Here is a 19,661-nt window from a genome sequence, read left to right on the forward strand (position 1 = left end):
AAGGCTGGGAAACCTTTGTGCCCCAAGCACCAAGCACTGATAGAAAAAGCATTTTTTTTATATAATAAAAAGATACAGTCAAGGATATTTCCATTTCATTTGGTATTTTTTTAATGCACACTTTGCCAACACTGGCTCAATAGATTTTTTTTTTAATTAATTTTAACTAGGACAAAAAACAAGATCTATTCTTGTGTAGAAGAAAGGGTCAACAGAAACTTACAATAATAATGGGGGCAAAACATTCACTGGCTCAGGAATCAAAAGAAATGAAAGCAAAGCAGAGGCATCAACACCTGTCAGGCACCAAGTTCTGAGCTCTCAGCATTGAGGGATACTTACTACAAGAAGGCAAGTCAACTATTTAGTTGGCATTCACTGGAATGATCACATCCACTTTAGAAGTACTGAAATATTTCTGTACTACTTAGTAAATAGCCTCTATTCCAACACCTACCAAAAGGGTGTTGTTTTAAGCACCAAACTAATCAAAAGAATAAATCTACTCGTACAAATTCTTAAGTCGTCATCATCTCACCTCTGAAACTTCTTTCTCATTTTACTACATTCTTTCGTGCTTCCTGGTATAAACTAACTCTCTGGTTTCCTTCCAAAAAATCACTGGCACAGCCTCTCCAACTTCATTAGAAACGACATTATTCATCACTTTTAGGTCACTGGGGATCCTCGCCCATAATCTGTCCCTACTGCCACTTCACTTGGAAACAGATGGCCCTTCCTTAAGAAAAAGTGATCAGATTCTTAGACATCAGAAATAAAGACTACCAATCTATTTTACCCTAAAGAAGTAATATTCAGATATACAGTCAATGAAAGCTTCACAAGACTGATAATTCAGTTGCAAACACTCAATATAATAAGCTACTCATTAAAGATAAGGGACTAAAAATAAATTATAACAAAGTGAATGAAAAAAATATTATAACAAAGTGTGTGTGGAACATTACTCTGAATTTTTTACTGAATAATAAAATTATCTCAAGAGAAAAATGTGGTTATTTTTCTATATGAGATCTATAAGCACATACCTCCAAGTGATAATTAATATAGAAGTCTATGTAGTCAGAAACTAGGACTAAAATACACATTAAATGATTCTGGGGGTGCTCTCCCCAAACAAAACCTGAGCCAAAGAGCATCAATTTGGGCTCCCTCATATACCAATGATCCTTGGGAGGTTTGGGAAATCCAAAGTCACTGGTAACCTGACCCACAAAAAGAGCACTGGGTATTTCTGTTTGCAGTAAACGAGTATTTATAAATACACTACATATCGCAGAAATACTCCAGCTACCTAGAGAAAGGGTATGCATACCAAACAGGAGAAAAATAAAACAGAATGCATTTCTATATAAATAACTCTGCCTTAATAGCAATACCAAGGGCCAGTAGCTTTCCAACTAAGGTTTCAGATATCAGTGGAGGCCATCTACACCTGGCAGGAAAATAAGTCTTCAGGATATTCAAAAGGTCTATGTCCTGTCTTAAGAATACATGGTGGGAGGGGCACCTGGGTGGCTCAGTGGTTAAGCCGCTGCCTTCGGCTCAGGTCATGATCTCAGGGTCCTGGGATTGAGCCCCGCATCGGACTCTCTGCTCTGCAGGGAGCCTGCTTCCTCCTCTCTCTCTCTCTCTCTGCCTGCCTCTCTGCCCACTTGTGATCTCTCTCTGTCAAATAAATAAAATTAAAAAAAAAAAAAAAAAGAATACATGGTGGGAGAGAAAAAATTTTCCCCTGGACCTTCAGGTGCAGTTGGGCTGCCAGCAAGTCAGAGTAATGAGCAGCTGGACCCCACACGTGCTCGGCTCTCTGTTCACTGGGCAGGCATTTATCAGGGTGTAAATTATTTACAGTGCTCTCCAAATGCTTTGAAAAGTTACTGTGTTTTCTTAACAATAAAATAAAGAAATCCTGAAACAATTATTACATGAACTAGGGGCTTGGAAAAGTATATATATTCTAAGTAGCAAAGGTTGCCTTGATTGGAAAACCCACACACAAGTGCATGTGGCATGAAGGCTTGCCAACACCAAATGAAACATGTGATTCTAATTCCTCAGTCCTCTCTTGTCACTTTAGACTAAGGACGGCAAATAGCAATCTATAAATGGAAGTGCTGAAAACAGACAATGGTTTAAGGCCTCATCATTTTAACATCTCTTCACTGAGTGATAACAGATACCCAAAAAAATGCATAATCAGATAATTACTTTGCACTGATTGACTCCATCTTTTAAAGACTCTCAAGAAAATTAAAAACTTTAAAAGAGCAAAAACACAGCAATTTTTTAAATTAACATATCACGTATTATTTGCCCCAGGGGTACAGGTCTGTGAGTCATCAGGCTTGCACATTTCACAGCACTCACCATAGCGCATACCCTCCCCAGGATCCATAACCCAGCCACCCTGTCCCTACCCACCCTCCACCCCCTGTTTGTTTTGTGATATTATAAGTCTCTTATGAAAAATGCGGCAATTTTAACTGTTTACTGAAACTCAGTTGTAAGAGAACAGTACAGCGACACTGAAGTTCTGTTCCAGAAATGCCAGGAAAGAGAAAAGGAAACCAATTAACTGTATTAAGCAGTGTCAGAACGTGACACTGTGTCAGAATGTCACTTCCACAGCAAGGGACAGAATACCTGATCATTGGAAACTTAAGCGATAGAGTTACCCCAGTTCTCTAGGTAACAAAAAGTCTGAAGTAGCAGTTCTAGGACCGCCGGTTCAATAGCACAAATAGGTCAGATCACTGGGTCCGAGAGATTAACTTGCTCACCCTTCTCCTCGCAGCCTTCAAGGTACTGACTCCCAGCTCCAAGCAGTACATCCCATGGAAAGCTGAGGTGTAAGTGGGATCCCTAAAGAAGCACAAGAGAGGGAATGTGCTTCAGTTGAGGGCGCCCAAAAAAACAGAGCTGCAGAAAACTCCCGCCTACATCAGAGTCTCACGCTGACGAAAAAGCGGGCTCCTTAAACCCTCCCCCCGCGGATTCCCCTTGACTTCTCATTGGTTAGAAGTAACCCACATGCTCACACTTAGGCCAATCAATGGCCAAGGGGACGGGATTGCCACGTTGGATTAGACAACCAGCTTCACGTGGGGTTCGCTTAGTTGCAGCCTGACTAGAATCAGGATGCTGGTAACAGAAGAGAGGATGTTGGTAGGCGACAGCGTGTGCCAGGACCATGCTTTTTATACTACAGGTCGAAACGTTTGGCTCCACTGGACGTTTCAAGAAAAGTAGTTTCTCTGCAAAGTTTCAACTTCACAGTCCGGTTGCCTGCTGACCTCCATGCTGACATAATAAAGCACCACGAGATAGATGCCTGTGTACGTCCCAGGTGTTTATATCCCAGTCACGTGAAACTCGGTAGCTTCGAGTCAGCCGGCTGCCCTCCCCTACGTGAGATTAAGCAATTACTGCAGACTTTAGAACACAGAGTTCCGGAGAAAAACACAGCTAACAAATGCATGTTACTACTTCTACTTCTGAGCCGTTTCCCAGTTTAAGTGCAACCCGTTGCTATAATCTGATCAAGAGGTATCAAAGGTGAGGCCGGCTGCGACGAAGAATTTCCAGGCTGACGAGTTAAACACCGATTGTTCCCCAAAATGGAACGGCCAGTCTAGATTATATCAAAGAACTAATAAACATCATTCCCTAGAACTCGAAACTGAACCAGAAATAACTCGGCTTGAGATTTAAACAATTTCCCTTTGTTACTGATTTTTTTTTTTTTTCAAACTTGACTGGAATGGTCGCTGCAAACCCTATGATGAGAACACAGTGGTATTACAGCCAGTCGCTCCTGCAGTTGTAAATCAGAAATTCTAAGCACAATTCTGATCCTTCTGTACTGTGAACTAATTCATTCCCAGACACTGACCTAGGGCCAACCATTTCAGGTGCCTAAAAAAAGAGATAAATGAAAAAGTTCCTTACAACCTATAAGGACACAGATGTGAACAATTATAAGGTGATGTGCAGGAAAGAATCTAAAAAAAGGGAGCAGAACCCGCAATGCTGTGTACTTTAGATAGGCTTTGGAGGCTGACAGGAAGGTGTTTCAGATCCAGACTGGACCACTTATATGCTGTGTGATGGTGTGTGCATAGCTTTCTCTCTCTAAAATTCTGGAAAATGTGATATTACTACATAACAGGAAGGTTTTAAGAACAAAATGAGATGGCAAATGTGAAGTGTCTGGAACAATGTCCCACACATCTGTCCATTTTCATCTTGCTCCTCTTTCAACTTGCTCCCTCCAGCCAACCTCCTCCACTCCACCCCCCTAACCCCCTCCCACCCAGCCAGAAGAGAGTAGGTCAGACTGTCCTGGAGGGTAGGAAGCTTCAGGTTTAGGCAAGGTGGACCAGGGCTCAACTGCCCTGTTTAAAATTTTTTCAAGAAAATTTAAACTGAATTGAAGAGGCAAGACGGAAGGGTTGGGAGCTATCTATGCCTTGCCTTTGAGCTTCTTTCCTACCATCACCAAATTCAAACAGGCATCACCCAGGCTGGGGCCCTACTGCAAGCCACACTCCACTAATCAGGAATTAAAAATATCTCTTTCTCCACTTTCTGAGGTCCCATGCTCTTGTGAAGAGCATGCAATCTGGCACTCATTCTCAACATGGGGTGGAAATTATTCCCAAGTTGTTTGGATTTTTTTTTTTCAACAAACTATTTGGATATATAATTTACTTAAAATAAAATGTACTCCTTTAAAGCGCACGGAATAATGAAAATCGTTATTATATATGTTACTCCCATATTCATCAAACTACAGACTGTGGAACCTTACCACCACCTGTAAGGACCTATTTTATATTTTTATTTTAGCCAGAGGCTTCCATTGATGTTAAACAATAACTTTGCTGTTTAACCCTTAAACTGTCCCTGCTCCCCTTCCCCCAGGAGACTTAAAAACAAGTCCCAGAAACCAGCTCCAGGTGTGGAGGCCAAGAAAAACAAGGCTGTACCCACCTCGGGTCTGGCCCTGACATAAGTACAGCCATCTTGGCAAAACAAGAGCCGGCACCTTGCACTGTAAGAGTGGGTTAGCATCAGAATGGCTATCCTGGGGGCGCCTGGGTGGCTCAGCGGGTTAAAGCTTCTGCCTTCGGCTCAAGTCATGATCCCAGGGTCCTAGGATCGAGCCCCACATTGGGCTCTCTGCTCAGCAGGGAGCCTGCTTCCTCTCTCTCTCTCTCTCTCTCTCTGCCTGCCTCTCTGCCTACTTGTAATCTCTGTCTGTCAAATAAATAAAATCTTTATTAAAAAAAAAAAAAAAAAGAATGGCTATCCTGAAGGCCGGGAAGCCATTTTACTGAGTGTCCCTAACAGACTGACACTGTGTATACCACCAGGGCGGTTAGGTGATGGCGCCACAGGGACCAAATGTTGAAGAAAAACAAATAGTTAACTTGCAGAGATCACAATCCTGCTAGACCAGAGACTCCCTTGGTTTGCAAATGTCCTGGTGATTTACAACAAAAAGGCCATCTTTTCAATGGCTCAGTACCTCGAGGCCAAAGGTCGCCCTCCCCACCATAAAACTGTAGGAGGCTGAGGCAGAAGGAAATGTAATTAAGGTGAAAATTCTTCTAAACCTAAATCTCACTTAACTGCCAGGGTGACACCCGGGTGGCAAAAAGTTAAACAAAGTTAAACTGTCAAAGTGGGGTGCAAGAGATGTATGTAGCTATGAAAAAGTGCCTTGAAAATGCTATATAGGGGCGCCTGGGTGGCTCAGTGGGTTAAAGCCTCTGCCTTCGGCTCAGGTCATGATCTCAGGGTCCTGAGATTGAGCCCCGCATCGGGCTCTCTGCCATGCGGGGAGCCTGCTTCCCTTCCTCTCTCTCTCTGCCTGCCTCTCTGCCTACTTGTGATCTCTGTCTGTCAAATAAATAAATAAAATCTTTTAAAAAAAGAAAATGCTGTATAAACCCTTGGCTTTGAGTGCTCGGGGTCCTTGTTGAAACCCGCTGCGCTGGGCGAATACTTGGACCCCAGCTACCTGGAAATAAACCTCGCTGTGTACTTGCATTATCGAGAGTGTTCCCTGTCTAATTGAGGGGTGGTCGACTCCGTACCCTAACACACCCCCCAAAATTCCCTCATGCTCCTACCAGCTACTGAAGAGCTCACCGCAAACAACCATTGACTGGACTTCTATCTCTATAGATTAATTTTACCTCCTCTGGACTATCATATAAAAGGAAATCATACAGTAGGCATTGCTGTATGCCTGACTCCTTTAATTTAGCATACTGTTTGTGAATCGTTTGTTATCTATTATCTATTATCGATATTTCACTTATTTTCATTGCTGAGTAGTTTTGCCTTATATGGATGTACTATAGTTTTACCAATTTACATGATGAGGGACATGTGGTTGGTTTTCTACTTTTGGAGTTTATGAACAAAACTGTTCTTGCCGGGCGCCTGGGTGGCTCAGTGGGTTAAAGCCTCTGCCTTCGGCTCGGGTCATGATCTCAGGGTCCTGGGATCGAGCCCCGCATCGGGCGCTCTGCTCAGCGGGGAGCCTGCTTCCCCCCCTCTGTCTCTCTGCCTCTTGTTCTGCCTGCTGGTGGTCTTTCTCTCTGTCAAAGAAATAAATAAAATCTTTAAAAAATAAAATTTAAAAAAAAAAACTGTTCTTGCCATTCTTATGCACAATTGTGCATATTCTTATGCATATTATATGGACATACATTTTAATTTTTCTTTCATCAACACCTAAGAGTGAAATTTCATATGAATGTATGTTAACATTTAAAAACCACTTAAATGGCTTTCTAAAGCTGTTCCACTTTACAGCCCTACCAACAGTACATGAAAGTTCCAATTGTTTCACATCCTCACCAACACTTAATATTATAATGTCTTTTTAGTTCAGTGATTCTACCTGGTGCCTTACGGTATCTCATTTTAATTTGTATTTCCATAATAATTAAAGATGTTGAGCATCCTTTCATGTACATATTGACCATTCATATCTTCTTTTGTTAAGTATCTCTTCAAACTCTTTGCTCATTTTAAATAAGTTGGAGAATCACCTTGTTAATTTCTGCCTGAAAGCCTGCCAGAATTTCCACTGACATTGAATTAAATCTATAGATCAATGTAGGGAAAGTTGCCATCTTAATGAGTTATTCAGTCGAAGAATATGGTGTATTTCTCCATTTATTTAGGTCTTCTTTAATTTCTCCCAGCAACGCATGGTAGGTTTGTATATAGGACTTGCATATCTGCTACTGAATTTATCCTTAATTGTGACTGTAAATGGTTTTCTAAATTTTATTTCCCAAATGTTTATTGTTAGGATTACATAAATACAACTGAGTTTTGTATGAATGTGCTAGGTTGAAAACTATTTCCCCAAAATATGTTTCTGCTCAGAACTTCAGAATGTGATCTCATTTGAATATAGGATCTTTGCAGATATGATCCAGTAAGGATCCAATGATAGAATCATTCTGGATTTAGGTAGGTCCATACAATGACAGGTACCCGTATAAGAAGAGGAAAGGACCCAGAAAGACACACACACAGAGAAGCCCATATGAAGATAGAGGCAGAGGCTTGAGTTATGCTCGGGACCACCAGACACTGGAAAACACTGGAAGAGGCGAGTAAAGATTCCTTGCTGAGGCCATCAAGGTAGGTTATTCTATACACAGTTTTCTAGCCATTTATGTGGACAAGTCTCATATGACTCCTTGTACATTTTGCATCTCATTTGTTTTGGCACGTGGGCTGGTTGTCAATTTATTGCTTCTTAGCTCCAGATCTACAAATTTTTTGTTCTGCATTCTTAGAGTAAAGCAAAACCCCATAAGTACCCCTCCTTTGTTAGGTGACACAATATTAGGCTTTGTCAGTGGAGAGGGTTAGAGGGACACTGGAAGAAACAGTGCAAAAAGGGGCTCCTTTTCCCAGTTCTGGGGTGATTCTTTTCCCTTCCTCTGGGATGGCAGCAGGTGGTATGCAAGACTCCCAGGGGTGCTCACTCTCCAGCCAGTTTCTGTGACCCTCCAGAGGGCAACTTTCTGCAGACCAGCTTCACCCCTCAATGCTACAAAAGAACTTCTCCACCATCCTGCAATCCATAGTCACACCCTGTCTCATGACGTTAGAATCTTTTGTTGTAGGAGGGGACATCTTCCAAACTCTGTTCCTTCCTTGGCTATGCTCCCTTAGTCCTATAGGAGCAACTCCCATATTCCTTAGGGCCTTTTTCTCCTCATTTTAACCATTAACCACTTTTACAAATTAATGTGTTTTTGTATTAAATATTCCTGCTTATTGGAGTGACATCTTTAAAGTGCTAAAGGAAAAAAAATACTGTCAACACAAAATTGTATATGCAATGAATATAGCTTACAAAATGAAGGAGAAATACTTTTCAAATAAACAAAAACAGCATTTGTTACTAGCAGACCTGCATAATAAGAAAGATTAAAAAATATATTCACATAAAAATAATACCAGAAACTTTGATCTACACAAGGAAATGAAAACCACCAAAAATGGCTTAAATAAAGTTAATAAAAGTCAAGTTTTAAGTGTTCTCATAGTCTATTGACTGTCTAAAGCAAAAACTGGAAGCAATGTTTCATGGGATTATAACTTAGGTAAAAGTATAATGTGTAGCAAAACCGGTATGAAAGATGGAAGGGAAGATGGGAGACATGTTGGAAGATTCCTACATTACACATGAAGTGGTATAATATTATTTGAAGGTAAAGCGAATTAGTTTAAAAAACAATCTCTATGACAAACTTCATAGAGAGAGAAATGAAAACTTTTGTTCACACCAAAGACTGCACATAAATGCTTTTTGTAGCTTTATTCACAATCTTCAAAATATAAGAGCAACTTAAACGCTCCTCACCTGCAGAATGGTTAAACAAACCGGCATGTCCGTACCATGGGATACTATTCAACAATAAAGAAAAACAAACTCCTGATACATGCAACAAAATGGATGCATCTCAAATGCATTATGCTAAGCAAAGATGCCAGTCTCAAAAGATTATATACTGTGATACCATTTCCATAACATCCTAGAAAAGACAAAATCATGGGGACTGAAAGCAAGTCAGTGGTTGCCTGGCTAAGGATAGGAAGAGGGAATGACTGCGATGGGGGGTAGGGATTTTTTTAAGATGATAAAACTGTTCTATGTATTGATTGTGGAGTGGCTACCTGCCTGAATACATTTATCAAAACTCATAGAACTTCAAGCTAAGAGTAATTTATCTTACTGCATATATATTATATCTTAATTTAAAATAAAAGGAAAAAAATTGTCAATTTCCCCAAATTACTGGTATCATAACTATCTCCTGACTGGAACTTGACAATATGCCAGAAAGTTTATTTTAATGCATTTTATTAAGATTGTTTTTATAAAGCAGAAGTTTAATTATACCGATTTAAACTATATTAAGGTTAAATTGCTCTGGCCATTGTTAATGACAGATGATGTTTGGCTTCTACTGCTTGACTATTTGTTTTGTAGAATGTCCCAAGGCACCCCCTGGAGAAAAACCTAGCTGGCATAATCTCATCTCACCCAAATGGTGTGTGGCCTTCTCTTCAGGAATACACCCTAGGCAAGCATGTCACTTTTTGCAATAAGATCCCTATCTTGCCCCCAGTGTGGCTGAGGGCTAGAGCATGCATCCACGCACAGGACCAGCAATGCCAAAGAACATCACGCCACATCCTGTCTGAGCCATAATGCCAAATTCACTGCGGCCCAAAACCTAGCAAAAGACCTAAGTGGCAAACAATATTTACGGAGGATTGCTTAAAGCATGTGCCATTATTCTCTCCTCTGGATTCTTTAAAATTCATCCCTGAGTTAAATTAGACCATTCAAGAGAGCAGCCTACCTGCACGACATTGTGGCGGCCTCTACAAATTGCTGGGATTGAATTGCCGTTAAAGATCTAGACTGAGCAAGGTAATAAGAGCTCAATGAAACTCACATTTATCAAGGACATTGTTCACTTGGGTGCACGGTGTCTCTCTCTTTTCTTGGTATAATATACCATCATGTCTCTCTTGGTCAACATTTATGACCCAGAAACTAAGACTGGCCCTATGGCCATATTTTTTCCCTCACTGCTAGAAATCTCAAAGATGAGTCTAGCTCAGTATTGGTAAAAGTGTATACAGGATTTCAGAGGATATGTTTCATGAACTAAGCTACCTGTAGTCACTTTACTTTCCTCCCCTTATTTTTACTAGGACTCATTTTTCTTACTCTCGTTAATTCAATTCATCTGCTATTTTATATTATTGTTACCTAGCAAAAGGTGAAATGTAAGTAAATTCAGAATGACATACCTGTCTACGGACTAGTGATTGGTTTCCCTGTGGGCTAAATAAAGCAAATGTGCTCCTTGAGCTCTGGCCCCAACAAAATTCAATCTGCAGGATACAGAAAAGAATGATACAGCCAGCCACTTTAGGCCACACTTTTACTCTCACTACAATTTTGGCCAAAATCGTAGGTCTCAAAAAGTAAAAAGAAAGATTACCTTTAGTGACACTTTCTTTTTATGATAGTTCAGATTATTGGTTCTTATTTTGGTTTCCCTGCAATGGAAGATATACCACAATTTTTAATCTAAAAAAATTACTTGATACTGTCACTGTAATAAAATCCAAGGGAACTATAAGACTAAGAGGAAAATGGAACTTGGAAAATAGAGCACAAAATTTGCTTGACCCACCTACTACATACAAGAATATACAACGCATGAACTCATATTATTACCATTACATTTCTTTCCTCCTGATGGCCAGTAACAAATGTTATCCTAGTCCCTTCATACCATACGTTGTAAATTAAAGAAATTTAAGTGTAATTTTATAACATGGTCTAATGTACTTCTCAGCCATAAATTTGCTGTTGCAAGATGGGGATGACAGTAGAAAGAAAACATTAAGTGAGTATTTACAAACTTATTTCAAAAACCCAGATTTTTACTCTTCTAGGTTACCTGAGTAGGTCACACCTCTTAGGGCCTCCTAAGAATGAAACAGCAAATGATAGTGACCCTGAATATAAATAAGGGCCCCTTATCTAATAACATCCATAAATCAGTGAATAATTATTGAGCACATTTTCTAGTAGTTATTGGGACCATAATAAACAACCTTATCCTATCTTCATGGATCAATTGGTGTATCATCTACCTGGCTAGTCATGTCTATTTATGAGTTGTCCAAATTTCTAGAAAACATTGTGTTAGATCTCAAATTTTAAAGGGCACTATAGATAAATCTCAAAGTTCCAGTTATAGTATTACTAAAACACAATATTTAATATAATCCATTACTGAAACAAATGCAAAAAATTGTACACTAACCCCCTATTGTATTTACTTTAATGACTCGTGCTGTCCAGGGCTTTCCAGCTCCAAAACTCTCCCTTTCCTCTCTCAACTTCCTGTCAGTTTCCTCCGCTGTCTTCTCCCTTTCTTCAGGAAATAAGGATAGATTCTCCGTGTGTAGATTAACACTTCTTTCCACCTGTGAGTGAGCTGCCCCTTAAAGAGGGTAAAATACTATCTTTCAATCCATGTTACTTGGTCTTATAGTCAAGAACAGAGCACATGTGAAGATTTCCCAATGTGTGCTCTTGAGAAAAGTAGGTCTGTGTGTGTATGTGTGTGTGTAAAGCAAAGAAAATCCAGGTGTAAATGTTGCTATATAATAAGTTGGACTACTACAGAAATTTTATTTTATCTTTATTTTTTTGAGAGAGAGAGAGAGTGCACGAGTCCGGGGGAGGGGCAGAGGGTGAGAGAGAATCTTAAGCAGGCTCCATGCCAAGCTGAGCCTGATGTGGAGCTCCATCTCATGACACTGAGATTACCACCTGAGTCAAAATCAAGAGTCAGACGCTGACTGAGCCACCCAGGCATTCCTCAGTTGGCCTGTTATAAAGGACAAAAAAAAAAAAAGAAAGAAAGAAAGAAAGGCTTCTTGAAAGCAAATATAGTTAAAAGAAATGGATTCATATACTATCAAGATTGCAATGGAAAGAAAACGGAACAAGAATTTCATTTTCCTCTCATCTTTTTGGAGCTTGCAAAGATGAATAAGAAGCAAGAATTTGTCCAGAAATGCAACTATGTTTTCAAAATCTTAGCCCAAATAGGATAAAGTCCAACATCTGCAATTTGAGAAATGATTTTATCATTTTAGTAAAGTCTATTTGGGCACATGAGCAGATACCTTTTTTTATGCTTCCTACAATGCATAACCTTATCCTGTCCTCTAAAGCTTTCATTTTCCCCAAAATGACCTGACAGGGAGCTGAGAGGACAAGATGGGCTGCCTGACTGATTATACCCTGGGAATATTTATGTAACTTCTTGATGACAGCAAAATACTGAAAAGAGGATACAGGAGATAAAGTAATGGAAGCTGGCCTAACTTAAGCCTCATGTAATCCCTAGCATCTCCTAAATCACAAGGTAAGATTAGTCAGTGATCAAAATTCTTTAACAGTTGGCAGCTGCCTGAAAGCCTGCATTTTCCCTTTGAGTAGACTGTCAAATTTAGAGAATTTATGACCTGACCTATCAAAGATATGACTTTTAAGTCCTTGACCAATTTAATAAACATTACAGACAACTATGATTATGTGGTTGTTTTTTGTTTTTTTTTTTAACTTTTTGTTTTTTTGGCTGAGTTACATCCCAGCCGGGTTCAGCTGGCAAATGGTTGAATGCCATACCAAATCAGAGTTGCATCTGATCAGGCCAAAGCTCAAGAAATGGTTTTCCTCTTTACTTCTGACTTCTGAATGACTTCCATTCCCGATGTGAAAAGAAGACGTTTTCCTTTCCTATGTGTATGGCAAAAATAAGACATACTCTGACCTCTTAGAAATTGTCTCAATTTTTACCTTTTAAGAAATAAGAAAGCTTTCAAAAAAAAAAAAAAAAAAAAAAAAAAGAAATAAGAAAGCTTTCATCTTTTTTTCTGTAGTCTAAGGAACCATGTTACATAAAGCCCCGTGCAATGGCAATGCAATTTCTAGAAAACTTCATATGAACGAGGATGATTCACAAGGATAATCAGAAAACATGAAACACTGGGTATTATGCAAATATATCATTATAATATGCTTCTTTAATGTAACTTTGGTCGCCACTGGGATGCTTGCGTTATAACGTGTATTTAACAGCTTCTACATACCTGATTTTTTCATTGTAATTCTTTCATTGTATATATGTGGATATACTAGTCTTTTTTTTTTTTTTTTTTTTTGGATATACTAGTCTTAAGTCAAAAGTTCATTCTGCTGTGATGAATCTACCTGGGCTTGTCTCTCCAGGACCCAAATAGTTTTATTTATTAGATTTCTTCCTAGGTAAAAGATACAGTGAGGGGGAACATTACTCTCTGTTAAATTTAAGAAGCATGTAATGTAACAGCAAATCGACAGTGGATAAAATCATAGAAAAATCCTCTCCATTTCCTTTTCTAATATGTCCGTGACCTAGTGAAAATACTAGGCTCCAGGCACAACGAAATGCACATGCTTAAGGGCACTACTAACATTTAAACATGTTATAACAATTTAGGCACAAAAAGCCACCACAGCAAAACTGACACTTTCTCCCCACAATCCTGTAATACTAGAATCTTAATGTCAACCTTCGAAAAATACAGACACAGGAGTTACAGGTTCACCGAGAAGTCAATAATATAACTAAAAAAGAAAATCACGACCCACAGTTGGCTCTAGGGAGTGAGAATTAAATAGAAAAATCCTGTTTGAATTTGAATTTTGCTCAGAATGGTCTGTTTTGGTTCAGCAGGTGAGGGATGAAGAAAGAGTAAAAATCCAATTTGAGCCTCACAGTTACAAATGTTAAACTTTTTTGAAGCCAACAATATTTTATTCAATTAAAGCAAAATCCTAATAATAATACTCAAAATATCCATTGTTATAGTTTAATTTCAGACCTAGAAAAAATTAAACTGTAACAATATTGGCAATACAGTAAATGTTAATGAGGAGGATGAGTACTGTATCAGGGTCCCAGCAATCTGAGTGTTGCAGACTAAGGCATTTATCATAGATATTAGACTTTACTCAGTGGTGGGAATGTAAGTCCAGTATAAGACAAAGTCTAAGTCCAGAAGGCAAGGGTTGGAGGATCAGCCCCATTGAATGGGAAGAGGACCTAAATGAAGACATCTATGGATGACTGTTGATTCCGTGTTTGTTGTTGAACCCAGAGTCATTATAGGTGAGCAGGGCCTCTGGTGAGGAAGAAAACCTGGATATAAAAAGGACTAGAACAAGATAGAGTGAAATCTTCAAAGACGAAGCTAAATCAATGAAACCACTGGAATGTGTGTATGGCTCTCAACACTTATCACCTCCATCACACTGGTGACCTACATAAGCTGGTACTTGTTATCACAGAGCAACATGCGTGCCTGGCATGAGCCTCAGAGAAGCTAAAGGGGTGATCTGGAGAAGCTGCAAGCGCAGATGACGCTCTCCTCCATCCAACAAGATGAGCCAACAGACCAGCATCTAAACTCCCTATTTGCTGTTCTGCAGTAGAGGTTAACCACTACGAGTACATCTTATGTTAGAGAGTAAAGGAATAGAAGGGGAAGGAATTGAAAGGAACTTTTATATATATATAAATACATATATTTATATAGATAAAAATATATATGCACACACATATATTATAATATTTATATATAAATATTAAATATATAATACACAATAAATATATATTATATAATTTACATTATATAATATATATTATATAATATAATAATACAATTTATATCATTACATTATAATAATATAATGAAATATATAAATATATATTATACACAAATATATATACTTACATATTTATAAACATATACATACAAGTATATGTACTTGTATATATATATATATGTATATACACACATACACACACACACCACACACACATATATATACACACAATAAACTGGGTGGCGTAATGGGTTAAGTTTGGCTCTTGGTTTCAGTCCAGGTTGTGATCTCAGGGTTGTGAAATTGAGCCCCACATCAGGCTCTGCGTTCAGCGTGGAGTCTACTTGAGATTTTCTCTCTTCTTCTCTTTCTGCCCCTCCCCACCACCTGTGCTCACTTTCTCTCTCTCTAAAATAAATAAATCTTTAAATATATATATTACAATTGCTAACATACATGCAAACAAATTCTTACCAAATTATGTAAGAAATCAGCATAATTATCACAGTTTTATTTCTAATTTCTCATATAGTGGTAGCTGGTATGTGTACCTTCCTTCTTCCACAACCCAGCACATTTTCCCTTTGCCTCAGAAACCATTTGGCTCCTCCAGTTTCCTTGCCTGATAAGGTGACTCACATCTTCATTCTTAAAGTGTCTGGGCCATTTGTATTAGATTATTGTGTTTTTTCACTGACTCTTATCACAGGTCGTGGAAGTTCTAGAAGGCACTCCAAGGATATCTGCATTCCAACATGCCAGTATTCCAACTCTTCTCAAAACCACACAGCATAGTAGCAACACTAAGATAAACAACCTAGCCACCATAGCACCTCCTTCTGTGCCTTCTGATTCACTAGCATGAGAAACCCAAAGTGGCCAGTCTCAAATTCCAAATTAAGGGAACAAGCACTGTGTCCTTGGTAGAAGCATTACTCCCTTGGAACTCGGACATCTAAATTGGCAGAGCCCAAAGTCACTGGGACAGCGAACCAACACTTCACTAGTGGATCACTAGGGGAACTGTGAGAGGATCCCCTCCCATCTTCACTTCTTGATTCCAGGACCCATGAATCTTGGATCTGGGGGAAACAGGATCACATATTAGACACTGATGTAAAGCATACACCACCACGGGGGCACCTGGGTGGCACAGTCGGTTAAGTGTCCAACTCTCCATTTCGGCTCAGGTAGTGATCTCAAGGCTCAGCTGGACACGGGGCTCAATCTCAGCTCCAGGTCTCTTAAGATTTTGCTTTCCTTTCCCTCTTCTCCTTTGCCCACACTTTCTCTCTCTCTCTCTCTCAAATAAATAAATCTTTAAATCATATACCCCCACATCCTAAAGAATATTGTCCCAACCCTACAGTGTGTTGCCATATTGCTGGTGCTATAATAACATCTTCAAAAAATCATTCACCACTCTATCTGGTCTCTACCAGCTAGAGGGTTTAAATAAAAATCTTTTAAAATAGCATTTTCCAGGTAAATAGCAATATACCTAGTTATGAGGGTATGTCAGGTTCCTCCAAAAACAAAACCACATCTGGAACAGCAGCTAGAATCGGAGTTAACACCCAATTAATGGTATGCTAATCCACTGATATCCTCCAAGATCCATCTATCTGCTGAACAAGTCAATAAGCAACTTGTGTGAAGACGAGAGTTACCATTTTGCAAGAGCCCAGTGGTTGCCATATTTTCTACAATCGCTTCAAATGTGTACTATTGTCTTTGACTTATTCTTTCGGTAGACAAGAAAAAGTTCTGTGAGCTACCACATGGCCTTTCTTATTAAAATAATCACTATTCCATTGGTTGGGGAACTAATGTAGGGACTCTGCCGGTTGCTGAGGATGCATATTCTAACGATGCATTCCTAAACTGGGAAAATAATCATAGGATGGATTCAAGGCACCATTGGTCCACTCATATGCACATCAAAATTCCATTGATTACCTTGCATCCATAGGCTCTTCCTCTGACTATGGACCACAATGGCATCTGGGGTTTCTAAAAATGGTTATGAGACCAGTATCCAGTCACTGACAAAAACACTGGTTGTTTCCCCTTCTTCAATTCACTGCCCTGGTAAATAACAATAGGTCTCTTTAAGGAACATCAAGATTTCCAGAAAAGATGTTGGCTATGTCAAAGGATCACTCCTCAAGTGAACCTGGCTTTGACTTCATTCCAGGAACTCTGTGTGGATCTGGAAACTGGCTTATGTCTGGGAATTAATCAAAAGGACATGACTCTATTGTTGTTATTCAAGTCAGACTTTTATTCCCAGACCTAGAGTTTGTCACTTAAGCAGTTTAAGTAAGACTATAAGAGGCTGTAAAAATATTTCAGTTCAACAGACACGGTGATTATCAAAGGCATCTCTCTCTCTCTGCAGGTCAAATTCTGATTACTGATTCAATTCTGCTGTCTAATATGGTAACTATGCCAATCTTGCTTTTGACAATTAAGGGCCACCTTTTGGTCCCTGCCACCCAGTATCTCAACATCTGCTTTGAGTTCTAACAGCCCATTTTGGTGACAGCATACCCACTGTCAGTCCTAATCTATAAGGAATAGCTTCCTACAGAGGTCTTCAAGGAAACTGGGCTCCTTTACAAATATATTTCTTATACTTTAAATGCAAAGAGTGGGGGTGCCTGGGTGGCTCAGTCAGTTAAGCATCTAACCCTTGATCTCAACTCAGGTCATGATCTCAGGGTTGTGAGATTGAGTCCTGCATAGGGGCCGGTGCTTAGCAGAGAGTCTGCTTGAGATGCTCTCTCTCCCTCTCCCTCTGCCCCTACCCATCCCCTGCTCTTTTTCTCTCTCTCAAATAAGTAAAAAAATAAATCTTTTTAAAAATTAATAAAAAAATGCTTAGACTGTTCTCTGGACCCTCCTATTAAACATAGATCAGGGTTGGCTGCATGGATCTTACATAGCATACCGCCTCTTGCATTACAATTTCCCAAGCTTTTCCTAGGCCTACAGTACATCAAGGAACTCCCAAAATTTCAGCTTCAATTAGTGTAGGTCATCGTTGGACCCATGTTTCAGTAAACTAACCAAGTACTCTTAGAGCCATAATAGCTGCTTAAACTAAAACATGAAATCCAGAATCTCTGCTTATTTCATCCATATTGATAAATTCAGTCCAATCCATGATTGTATTTCTCTCACACTGTTCTACTTTAGGATTCATTCCCATACAGGTGCCCCAGGATTCTGTCAATAAAAATTGGTAAAATCAGGGTGCCTGGGTGGCTCAGTTAGTTAAGTGGCTGCCTTCAGCTCAGGTCATGATCCCAGGGTCTTGGGATCAAGTCCCACATTGAACTTCCCACTCAGTGGGGAGCCTGTTTGTCCCTCTCCCTTGGCCCCTCCTCCCTGCTCATGCCTTCTTGCTCTCTCTCTCAAATAAAATCTATAAAAGATAAATTAAAAAATTAAAAAGTGATAAAATCTTGCAGTTATCTTTGTGTGGTTGGTACTATATCATGTGTCACATTTTGTACCTAACCCCCAGGGCTGGCCCCAGGATTTCAGTCTGGTTATAGATCTAAAAGATATTGAATGTAGATAAGTCTCGAGAAGGATCAGCAATGTTTTGCAAGGCTTCTACCTTAGAAGCTTCTACGTAGGTAAAAGCTTCTATATTCTACCTATGTTCTTCAGAGGAGTGGAAACCAACCTCCACACAAAATGGATGAAGAGACTTCTCGCAAAGGAGGCTCAATGGAATTAAGAAATCCCATGTCTTCAGTTTTATCAGGATCTCTCTATATGTCCCTATCTCGATTTTTTAGTTTCTACTTCTTTCAAATCCATGTAACCAACATAAAAAAAAAAAAAAAATCTGTGAGGTGGTGAATCCAATTTATATTAAAATGCAGGCAACTTCAGGACTAGCCTTTAGGTTTGGTTTTGGAAATCTCAGCCCTCTATGTTAAATAAAAGTTTACTTAGGCTAGTCAAATGCATTCTAGTTTATCTGGAGACTTGAGACCACCATTTTCTTTCTTTCTTTCCTGTACGCTTAGAAACAGCCTCGTATTTAGCTGAACACAGTGCAGTTACCAGTTGCAGGCGAGGACCCCAAACACTTCTGCCCACTGCATCTTGGCATCCAAGTTATGAGTCACCAGAGAAAACACAATCAGTCAAGCACTGGATGCAACAATGCTTTCCTCACATACAGAAGAGAGAGAGAAAGAGAGAGAGAGCAAGATCATCTTCAATAGTGGATGTTGGTGCCTCATGGGTGACTCCTGGTAGCCAACACAGGGCAGTTTGCTCATATATGTCCTTCTTGTGCCCCAGTGGAAAGATCCCAACCCCTCCTCTCATAGGACAGATACAGCAGTGAGGTTAGCCAAGGTCCATATAATGCTGACTCTTAAGCAGAACAAAGAGAATACTTTGGGCTCACAATAGAGAAAGGTATCACCCATGGGATGATAAGCCTGGCACAAGCTGTGCGAGCTATTGGACTCCTGGTAAGGAACTATCCGAGGCCCAAGGCCCATTCTTATAAGACTGAATGGGGGATGGGGAGCATGGAACATCAGCATTTTGCCCATAGCATGTCTTGGACTGCAGCGTCCCCTTTCTTTTTGGCAACAGTGTCATTCGTGCTGCTAGATTTTATCAGATCAGAAAAATACTTTCAGATAATCCAGAACCAATAGAAAGACACATCCTCATGGTTCTATTCCTATGGAAGCTCAAAAAAGCCCAAGCCACATTTGGCACCACTCTCCCCTTTTCCCAGAAAGGAGAAAAGCCTGCTTCTATTTTGAATTTTGTTCAGAGTGATCTATTTTACTCAGTAGGCAAA

This window comes from Lutra lutra, chromosome 11 (assembly GCF_902655055.1).
Source record: "Lutra lutra chromosome 11, mLutLut1.2, whole genome shotgun sequence".
Lineage (NCBI taxonomy): Eukaryota > Metazoa > Chordata > Mammalia > Carnivora > Mustelidae > Lutra > Lutra lutra.